This window comes from Solanum stenotomum, chromosome 1 (genome assembly GCF_019186545.1).
Source record: "Solanum stenotomum isolate F172 chromosome 1, ASM1918654v1, whole genome shotgun sequence".
NCBI classification, from domain to species: Eukaryota; Viridiplantae; Streptophyta; class Magnoliopsida; order Solanales; family Solanaceae; genus Solanum; species Solanum stenotomum.
In genome coordinates this window covers 38336840-38349042 of record NC_064282.1, presented here as the reverse complement: position 1 = coordinate 38349042, position 12203 = coordinate 38336840, and positions in this window count along the sequence as shown.

The following is a 12203-nucleotide window of genomic DNA, read 5'->3' as shown; positions in this document are numbered from 1 at the left end:
TGTACAAAGCAGGAAAAACAAGGACACAACTGGAATATCTTTTGTTAAATCTCTTTAGCCCTAATGCCCAATGTATCATTTGGTACGGGTTCAAATTGTTGCTTTTGAATCTATCATGTGCTAGATCAATTTTGGGTATCATGCACATAATTCAGACACACACACACATATATATATATATTACTTTAAAAGCATGAACTCCTAACTTGAATGTTAAATTACTGTAATATCCTAACTAAGGTTGTGACTTTTTCGATGAGTTGTGACTTTTCCGATAAGTTGTGATTTTTCGATGAGTTGTGACTTTTTCAATAAGCTGTGACTTTTCCAAATGGTTGTGACTTCTTGGAAAGGTCATCACTTTTTAGATAAGACACAAAAAAACACGTGTTTATATTACCCTTTGTTGACTATAAATAGAGGGAATTCGGATTCCTCTCATTTTTCGACCACAATTTTTTTAAAAATCTTCTACTCTTCTTCTTCTTGCATTTTAATTTTTTGTGTGTGATTTATTGTCGTTGAGTGAGTTCGAAGTTTAGCGAAATATGGGACACTAATTTGATGAAGTTAATCGCTCTATCCTAAGAGGGTATAATCCATAACTTCGAGTACTTGAGGAAAATAATTTTAATTATAAAATAATTTTTTTTGCTTAATATATACATTAGTATGTAGTGTTCCAATATTTGAAGTTAACATGATGTAGTCTAATTTCATTTGTTTTTGTTAACAATTTATCTTGTGATGTAGATATATGCTTAATATCTTTTCCAAATTAAGAGAATTGTCATGATGTGTTTTTTTTAATGCTCAAGACAAAATAATGACTTTATATATCAATGCTACTTATGTGATTTAGATTGTTAGGAAGTTTGCTTCAAAATAGTTACTACTATATAAACATTGCCCTTTTGTTTTACTTATTTATTATTTCTTGATATTTAAGTATTTTAGACGAAGAGAAGTTCATATGACTTGAAATAACGCAAGTTGAAGTTTGTATTAATTTAATTTTTATTATTTATTTAATAGCTAATTTTTATGAGATAAATATTTTCATTAATGCAAATATATATATTTATATTTTGGTAGGTATTTTTTTTATTTAAATTGAAGTATTATATATTTCATAAATGTATTATCAAGTTAACATGATCTTCTAACTTCAAAATATATTATTTTAAAATATTTCGAGTTATTTGCTTTAAAAAAAACACTCACAACAAATGTGAAAATATGTGAATATATATGAATCATTTAAAACTTATCATTTACAAAATAAATTTTATATTCACTAATATGAAATAAACATTTACATTTATTGTAAACGTTGTTCATACTCTTTTACATTCTTAGGTATAATATTAAGAATTCAATAGTTATTACATTAATTATATTTCTATCTATCATCTTTCCTTATATTAACTTTTGACCAATAATTGTTCATATTATTAAACCGCCCATATATATGTGATAACATGGTGTTGTTATTTTTCCTTTGATGAATCATACTTGGTTGAATAAATTGAAATAATTTCAAAGTATATGAATTATATCATTGTTGGGTGTAAGATGAACAAGTGATTATATATATGATTTCACACATAAAATATATTCTTTAATTTAATTTTTAGTTTTTTCCGGAAATAAAAAAGAAAACCTTTCTCAGTTAACTATGGACAGTCAGATAACTATCTTTCATTTATGTACACAGTCAATCGAGAAGTCAAGTATGAAAGCCAACAACAAGAACGTCATTTATTATGTTATAACTTATAAAATAAAAATTAATATAAAAATTAGTTCTAAAAGATAAAATGTAGTTGCTCTCTTCACATGTTTATATGACATCTAAACAGTTTAACGTGGAATACACGTGCAAAGGACATCTTGTCTATAAGGTAATATTAGTGAGATACGACTAATTACATGATTGAGCTTCATCAAATTGAAATAAATATATACATTATTGCATTTAACTAATAAAATTTTTCATTGACGATCTTCATAGGTTCGCGTGAATAAGAGATATAAATGATGATCCACATTGATCATTCACAAAAGAATCTGCAATATGATTTTGTACAAAGCTTAGTATTCAAATCTTCCCCTAAATAAGCAATACTATTTACTATAACATATATTTTCTGAATTGGTAATCACGGACGACGTACATGTCAAAAAACTAGTGTGTGTGTATATATATATATATATATATATTATATTATATTATATTATATTATATTATATTACCTTAAAAACATGAACTCCTAACTTGAATGTTTACGATAATATCCCTAACTTAGGTTGTTACTTTTTCGATGAGTTGTTACTTTTTCGATAAGTTGTGACATTTTTCGATAAATCGTTTATTGAGTTATGACTTTTCCAAAGAATTGTTAATTTTTCAATAAGTTGTGACTTTTCCAAAGAGTTGTGACTTTTTCAATAAGTTGTGACGTTTCCAAAGGGTTGTGACTTCTCCAAAAGGTCATGACTTTTCAGATAAGACACAAAAAAATATTTGTTCATACTACCCTTTGTTGACTATAAATAGAGGGGCTTCCTCTCATTTTTTAACCACAATTTTTTTTAATCTTCTACTTTTCTTCTTCTTGCATTTTAAATTCTTGTGTGATTTATTGTCGTTGAGTGAGTTCGAAGTTTAGCGGATATGAGGTACCACTATTCTGATGGAGTAAGTCGTTCTGTCCTAAGAGGTATATTTCATAACCTCAAGTACTTGACAAAAATAATTTTGATGATATAATAATAATTTTTTGCTTAATATATACATTAGTATGTAATGTTCCAATATATGAAGTTAACATGATGTAATCTAAATTCATTTGTTTTTGTTAACAAATTCTCTTGTGATGTAGATATATGCTTTTGAATATCCTTTTCCAAAATTTACAGAATTGTCACGATTTGTTTTTTATGCTCGAGTCAAAAGAATGACTTTATTTATCAATGTTACTTATGTGATTTAGACTCTCATGAAGTTTACTTCAAAATAGTAATTACTATATAAACATTGCCCTTTTGTTTTGCTTATTTACTATTTCTTAATATTTCAGTATTTTAGACGAATAAAAGTTCATATGACTTGTAATAACGCCAGTTGAAGTTTATATTAGTTTATTTTTTATTATTTATTTAACAATTAATTTTATGAGATAAATATTTTCATTAATGCAAATATATATTTATGGGTAGGTATTTGTATTTAAATTAAAGTATTATATATGTCACAAATGTATTATAGAGTTAACAAGATCTTCTAACTTCAAAATATATTATTTTAAAATGTTCGGAGTTTTTTTTTTTGAAAAAAAAACTCAAAACCAATGTGAAAATATGTGAATATATAAAATGTAGTTCTTCTCTTCACATGCTCATATGACATCTAAACAATTTAATGTGGAATACACATGCAAAACACATCTGTTAGATAACAACAGAAATACAAAGCAAATATTGCCGATAAGGTAATATTAGTGAGATAACATTACATGATTAACCTCATCAAATAGAAATATATATATATATATATTATTGCATTTAAATAATACAATTTTTCATTGACCATCTTCATAGGTCGGCGTGAATAAAAAATATATATGACGATGTCAAAGACATAGAAAGAGTAGTATCAGTATAAAACACACGTACTGATAGACATCATCGGTCAACCCGACGCCCACCACATAACATAAGAAGCCAACTAGTAGAAATATACAATAGACCACTCGCTCCTCCACCTTTACCCTCCCTTGAAATACTTCCATTATACACTAGTATTCGGACCACTAACATCCTTCTCAATCAACCTACTACTAGGTACTTGATCATAGCCTAACCATTCTAACACATAGAGAAATTCCCAAACACAACCACCGACATTCCCACTAATTGTTCACGTCATACCCTTACTTCCTCGTCACACTAACCAACCATGGTCACATAGTACATTAAATCAAGCTTTCTTCCCACTAAACCCAATCTCTTTNCCCCCCCCCCCCCCCCCCCAAGTGAAATCCACCTAAGCATGTTTCATTACACCTGCTACCCCTATTTCTCGCAATTACAACACACGAACCACCCTCACTATCCATTACTCACCCCTTAAACACTTTACTCTTCCACCATGTCTAACAAGTTCGCTTAACACAAGGACTATCAAATATAACCGTCATAATATATTCCACTAAGTGCAACATAAGCAAGCCAAACAACATTATAATCACAGGCATATGTCGAACACGTACCACATTATCAACATTTACGAACAACGATGGTTCACATTTTATATCACATCATACAATTTTGCCATGATCCTCTCATGGAACCCAAACCCAAACAGTTATCATACCGAAACGTGGTATCAGATCCAATAAATTATGTCAGAACGTGGCAACCGATCCAAGTTAGTTATGCCGGAACATGACAACTAATCCATCACACCACAATCACAACCACAAGTATATCCTCAAGATCATACATTTAAGTCATGATTTCATGGCAATAATATTTCATCTATCTCATATACAACAAGTGTGATCAATAATGCATCATTCATGTACATATAGGTATCACAATCAAGCAAGAATAACATACATCACACAATCATAGAATCACAACCAATCACCTACGGATTATTCATCCACACACCTCATGCAAACCCTAATTCAACCAGACTCAGCCCTAATTCACCGTCTAAGGCTTCTTTCTAGGGTTCTGAATCATAAATCATTCGGTGCACGAAGATCTACGCATAGATCCTACCATTGATTTGCAAATATTACACGGTGAGCACATATTTAAACTACTCAATTCATAAAACCTAGCCTACCTGGGCTCCAAGCAGTTGCACGGAGTTTGGACTTCGATTTCGGTTTGTCCGGGCTTCGCGATGGTAGATTTGGCCAAGAATTCGCAATATTTCACCATCGTCACTCTAGAAGTCTCCTTCTCCTCCCTTCCCAAGCTTAAAGCAGCTTTTCTGAGGTTTTTAAGGTGTTTTACTTCTTATTTAGGTATTTTAGGAAGATGGAGGAAATATGATTTCTCGTAATTTACGTTCTGCCTCGCCTATCCCGCCTTGGCGCCAACTTACCCCGCTATGGTGCCGCCACCCTAGCGGCGGGACAATGGCTCAGATTTTTCCCAGATTTTTGTCCCTCCTAATTAACGACGGTTCGGGCCGTTACAGAAAATCTTCTATTCCACATTAATTCTTTAGTTGTAACATTATAAATTCTCTTAGTTATTACTAATTATTGCAAATGTTATTCACACTCTTTTACACTCTTTAGCTATAATATTATGAATTCTAATAGTTATTACATTAGTTATTTTTATCTTTCATCTTTCCTTATATTAACTTTTGACCAATAATTTTTCATATTATTATACCACCCCTATATATATATGATAACACGGGGTTGTTAATTTTCCTTGGACGAATCATGCTTGGTTGAATAAATGGAAAATTGTTTACAAGTATATGAACTGTATTTTTGTTGGGTGTAAGATAAACATGTGATTATATAAATTATTTTACAAATAGAATATATTCTTTAATTTTAATTTTTAGTTTTTTCTTTTAAAAAAAAGAGGAAACCTTTCTCAGTTAACTATGGATAGTCAAATAACTATCTTTGATTTACACAGTCAATCGAAAAGTCAAATATGAGAGCCAACAAAAAGAACGTCATCTATTATGTTATAACTTATAAAATAAAAATTTATATACAAAAATAGTTCTAAAAAATAAAATGTAGTTGTTCTCCACATGTTTATATGACATCTAAACAAATTAAGTGGAATACACGTGCAAGACACATCTGGTTAGATGACAAGAAATATACACAATAAATATCGTCTATAAGGTAATATTAGTGAGATACGACTAATTATATGATTGAACCTCATCAAATTGAAATAAATATATACATTATTGCATTTAACTAATAAAATTTTTCATTGACCATCTTCATAATTTTGTATGAATAAGAGATATATATGATGATCCACATTGAACATTCACAAAGAATCTGCAATATTATTTTGTGCAAATCTTATTATTCAAATCTTCGCTTAATTTTCTAAATTGATTATCACATGCAACACACGTGTCGAAAAACTAGTTACCTTAAAAGCATGAACTCCTAGCTTGAATGTTAAATTACTATAATATCCCTAACTTAGGTTGTGACTTTTTCGATAAGTTGTGAATTTTCCGATAAGTTGTGTCTTTTTTCAAAGGTTGTGATTTTTCGATGAGTTGCGACTTTTCCAAAGGGTTGTGACTTCTCGGAAAGGTCATGACTTTTTAGATAAGACACAAAAAACACTTGTTCATACTACCCTTTTTGACTACAAATAGAGGGTCTTCATCTCATTTTTCAACCACAATTTTTTTTAATCTTCTACTCTTCTTCTTCTTGCATTTAAATTTTTTTGTGTGATTTATTGTCGTTGAGTGAGTTCGAAGTTTAGCGTAATATGAGGTACCACTATTCTGATGAAGTATATCAGTCTATCCTAAGAGAGTATATTCCATAACCTCAAGCACTTGAGGAAAATAATTTTAATGATATAATAATTATTTTTTGCTTAATATATACATTAGTATGCAATTTTCCAATATATAAAGTGAACATGTGCTTCTGAATATCTTTTTCCATAATTTAGAGAATCGTCAGGATTTGTATTTTTGATGCTCAAGATAAAAAGATGACTTTATTTATCAATGCTACTTATGTGATTAGATTATCAGGAAGTTTGCTTCAAAATAGTTATTACTATATAAATATTGCCCTTTTCTTTTACTTATTTACTATTTCTTACCATTTCTGTATTTTAGACGAAGAAAAGATCATATGACTTGTAATAATGCTAGTTGAAGTTCCTATTAATTTAATTTTTATTATTTATTTAATAGCTAATATTTATGAGATAAATATTTCATTAATGCAAATATATATTTATATTTGGATAAGTATTTATATTTAAATTAAAGTATTATATATGTCACTAATTTATTATCAAGTAAACAAGATCTTCTAACTTTAAAATATATTATTTTAAAATATTTCGAGTTCTTTTTTTGTTTTAAAAAACACACAAAAAATGTGAAAATATGTGAATGTATATGATTCACTTAAAATTTATCATTTACAAAATAAATTTTATATTCAGTAATATGGAATAAATATTTACATTTTGTCCCTACACTAAATTAAAATCTAATATTTATAAAAAATAGTAACATTTATTAAAAGTCCTATTTATTTATGTAAGTATAAAATTTATTAGAATTCAGTTATTGCACATTAATTCTTTAGTTATAACATTAGAAATACTCTTAGTGTGACTCTCTTACATTCTAAGTTATAACATTATGAATTTCATAGTTATTACATTAATTATTTCTATCTTTTATATTTCTTTATATTAACTTGCGACCAATCATTTTTCACATTATTATACCACCCCTATATATGTGATAACACAATATTGTTATTTTTCCTTTGAGGAATCATGCTTTGTTGAATAAATTGAAAATTGTTCACAAGTATATGAACTATATCTTTGTTGGGTGTAAGATAAATAAATGATTATATATATGATTTCATAGATAGAATATATTATTTAATTTTACTTTTTAGTTTTTCCGGTAAAAATAGAAGGAAACTTTTCTTAGTTAACTATGGACAGTCAAATAACTATCTTTGATCTATGTACACAGTCAATCAAGAAGTCAAATATGAGAGCCAACAACAAGAACATTATCTATTATGTTGTAACTTATAAAATAAAAATTAATATACAAAAAATAGTTATAAAAGATAAAATGTAGTTGTTCTCTTCACATGTTCATATGACATATAAACAGTTTAACGTGGAACACACGTACAAAGCACATTTGGTTAGATGACAAGAAAAATACACAATAAATGTCGTATATAAGGTAGTATTAGTGATATCAACTAATTAAATGATTGAACCTCATCAAATTGAAATAAATATATACATTATTGCATTTAACTAATACAATTTTCATTGATCATCTTCATAGGTTTGCATGAATAAGAGATATATATGACGATCCACATCAAACATTCACAAAAGAATCTGCAATATTATTTTGTGCTAAGATTATTATTCAATTTTTCGCTTAAATAAGCAATATTGTTTACTATAACATATATTTTCTGAATATGTAATCTCGTGCAACACATGTGTCAAAAAACTAGTACTGCCTTAAAAGCATGAACTCCCAAACTTAAATATTGAATTACTATAATACCCCCAATTAAAAATATTCAATTTATTTTATTTTTTATTTAATTTACTGTATCAAATTAAAAGTAGATACCTTTTCACATCAAAGGGATGTGACTTTTCTAAAGGGTTGTGGCTTTTTTGACGAGTAGTAACATTTCTGATGAGTTGTGACTTTTCTGAAGGATTGTGATTTTTTCAAAGAGTTGTGACTTTTCTGATAAGTAGTGACTTTTTTGAAGAGTTCTGACTTTTTTTTGATAAGTCACAATTAGCACATATTCACACTACTATTTGTTAGCTATAAATAGTGGGGTTTCCTCTCACCTTAAAATACATTTTTTTTAGGTTTTCTACTCTTCTTCTTCTTAAAATATCTTTTTTTTAAGCTAAATTTGGACTCGGAGTTCATGTTATTAAACTACCAGAAATGGGCCATTCAAACATACAATTCGGAACCTGGTCGGCCCAAATATGACCAAAGCAGGTGTTTTAAACGAGACAAACCCACCGTAGGATTTCCTAAATGCTTTTTCCGCTTCTATTTTCCTCTTCTCTCTTTTTCCTCCATTTGCCGTCTTTAAACCTTGAAAATGATCTCCGTCGTTCCCTTTAGCTCTGCTTTGTATATGCTCCTTCATTAGGTGATTTGTTTACTTCATCAAGTCGTCTGCTGTTATCCTCAGCTAACAAAGGTCTGCATTCCTCCTTTCTCCTTTCTGCATTGCCTCTCTTTTCAGCTGACTTGTGCTCTATTAAAGGTGAGCTGTTCGGTTGGAATGTCCAAGTTCGTGACGAAATTGATATAGAGTATAGGCCCTTCTTTTCAACTTTGAAAATCTGTGTAAGATAGCTGCTCCCATCCCATTTTTGTTGTTCCTTTCTTTCGATTCTGACAGCGAATCCCTCGATCTGTAGATGAAGCCGAACATGAGAAAGGTTCTCCTGAGCTGGTTTGGCCCCTTTACTCTCGCTTTTTGCTGATCCCTGTATCACTTTTTGCTGGCTGCCATAGTTTAGTCTTAGGATTAGTTCCCTTATAGCTCTTTTGCNTAACTTGAATGTTAAATTACTATAATATCCCTAACTAAGGTTGTGACTTTTTCGATGAGTTGTGACTTTTCTGATAAGTTGTGACTTTTTCCAAAGGGTTGTGATTTTTCGATGAGTTGTGACTTTTTCAAAGAGTTGTGGCTTTTTCAATAAGTTGTGACTTCTTGGAAAGGTCATGACTTTTCAGATTAGACACAAAAAAACATGTGTTCGTATTACCTTTTGTTGACTATAAATAGAGGGGCTTCCTCTCATTTTTCGACCATAATTTTTTTTAAAATCTTCTACTCTTCTTCTTGCATTTTTATTTTTTTTGTGTGATTTATTGTCGTTGAGTGAGTTCGAAGTTTAGCGGAATATGGGGCACTAATCTGATGAAGTTAATTGTTCTATCCTAAGAGGGTATAATCCATAACTTCGAGTACTTGAGGAAAATAATTTTAATTATAAGATAATTTTTTTTCGTTTAATATATACATTAGTATGTAATGTTCCAATATATGAAGTTAACATGATGTAGTCTAATTTCATTTGTTTTTGTTAACAATTTATCTTGTGATGTAGATATATTCTTTTGAATATCTTTTTCCAAAATTAAGAGAATTGTCATGATGTGTTTTTTTAATGCCCAAGACAAAAGAATGATTTTATATATCAATGCTACTTATGTGATTTAGATTGTTAGGAAGTTTGCTTCAAAATAGTTACTACTATATAAACATTGCCCTTTTGTTTTACTTATTTATTATTTCTTGATATTTAAGTATTTTAGACGAAGAGAAGTTCATATGACTTGAAATAACGCAAGTTGAAGTTTGTATTAATTTAATTTTTATTATTTATTTAATAGCTAATTTTTATGAGATAAATATTTTCATTAATGCAAATATATATATTTATATTTTGGTAGGTATTTTTTTTATTTAAATTGAAGTATTATATATTTCATAAATGTATTATCAAGTTAACATGATCTTCTAACTTCAAAATATATTATTTTAAAATATTTCGAGTTATTTGCTTTAAAAAAAACACTCACAACAAATGTGAAAATATGTGAATATATATGAATCATTTAAAACTTATCATTTACAAAATAAATTTTATATTCACTAATATGAAATAAACATTTACATTTATTGTAAACGTTGTTCATACTCTTTTACATTCTTAGGTATAATATTAAGAATTCAATAGTTATTACATTAATTATATTTCTATCTATCATCTTTCCTTATATTAACTTTTGACCAATAATTGTTCATATTATTAAACCGCCCATATATATGTGATAACATGGTGTTGTTATTTTTCCTTTGATGAATCATACTTGGTTGAATAAATTGAAATAATTTCAAAGTATATGAATTATATCATTGTTGGGTGTAAGATGAACAAGTGATTATATATATGATTTCACACATAACATATATTCTTTAATTTAATTTTTAGTTTTTTCCGGAAATAAAAAAGAAAACCTTTCTCAGTTAACTATGGACAGTCAGATAACTATCTTTCATTTATGTACACAGTCAATCGAGAAGTCAAGTATGAAAGCCAACAACAAGAACGTCATTTATTATGTTATAACTTATAAAATAAAAATTAATATAAAAAATAGTCTAAAAGATAAAATGTAGTTGTTCTCTTCACATGTTCATATGACATCTAAACAGTTTAACGTGGAATACACGTGCAAAGTATATCTTGTTAGATGACAAGAAAAATACACAACAAATATAGTTTATAAGGTAATATTAGTGAGATACGACTAATTAAATTATTGAACTTCATCAAATTGAAATAAATATATACATTATTGCATTTAACTAATAAATATTTTCATTGACGATCTTCATAGGTTCGCGTGAATAAGAGATATAAATAATGATCCACATTGATCATTCATAAAAGAATCTGCAATATGATTTTGTACAAAGCTTAGTATTCAAATCTTCCCCTAAATAAGCAATATATTTACTATAACATATATTTTCTGAATTGGCAATTACAGACAACGTACGTGTCAAAAAACTAGTATATATATATATGGGCACGTGTGACTCCCATATTATTCAAAATTAACTTTTAAAAATAACATAACTAATAACAAAATGTGTGATGAATAACACAATTTTTTTAAAATACAAGCTTGAAATAAATAGGAGTCCAATCTATTTATTGTATACTTACGCCCACAAACAACTCACAAACACACAAATATAATGAGCGGAGGAAATAAAGAAAAATAAAAATAAAAATATAATATTGTGATGAGAATATTATGCATGGTGAGAGGAAGCAAAAATGAATACAAATCAAACTTGCTCAAAATTAACTTGTTTCTATGCATTTATAATTATTACAAATATTTATTCAACAAAAGTAAGGAAGAGAGTTACAAGAAAATGAGTGATAAAGAGAAAAGATGAAGGAACTCACCGTCTATATATATTTATATTTTTCTCTTCAATTAATTCTTCACCTAAACAACTTATGCCCCTTGCACTAGCAAGATAAATCATTTGACAAATCAAACAAAATTTCAGTTTCAAAAGCCTGAAATTTAATTGACATATACCTAACATATTATCTAAAGAGAACTACTTAAGATCAATAAGTTTGGAATAATTTATAAAATACGTGTTATCTTAATTGAAATAACAGAGTGCAAATCTTCCCTTAATTTTTTTGATTATTTGAAAGCATCAATTGGTGAAGCTAATGACAAGAAACAATATGGTGAAAATAGCTAATCTTTTATATCTATCTATCTATATCTTCTATTCTATCTATCTATATTACCTTAAAAGTATGAACTCTTAATTTGAATGTTAAATTACTATAATATTCCT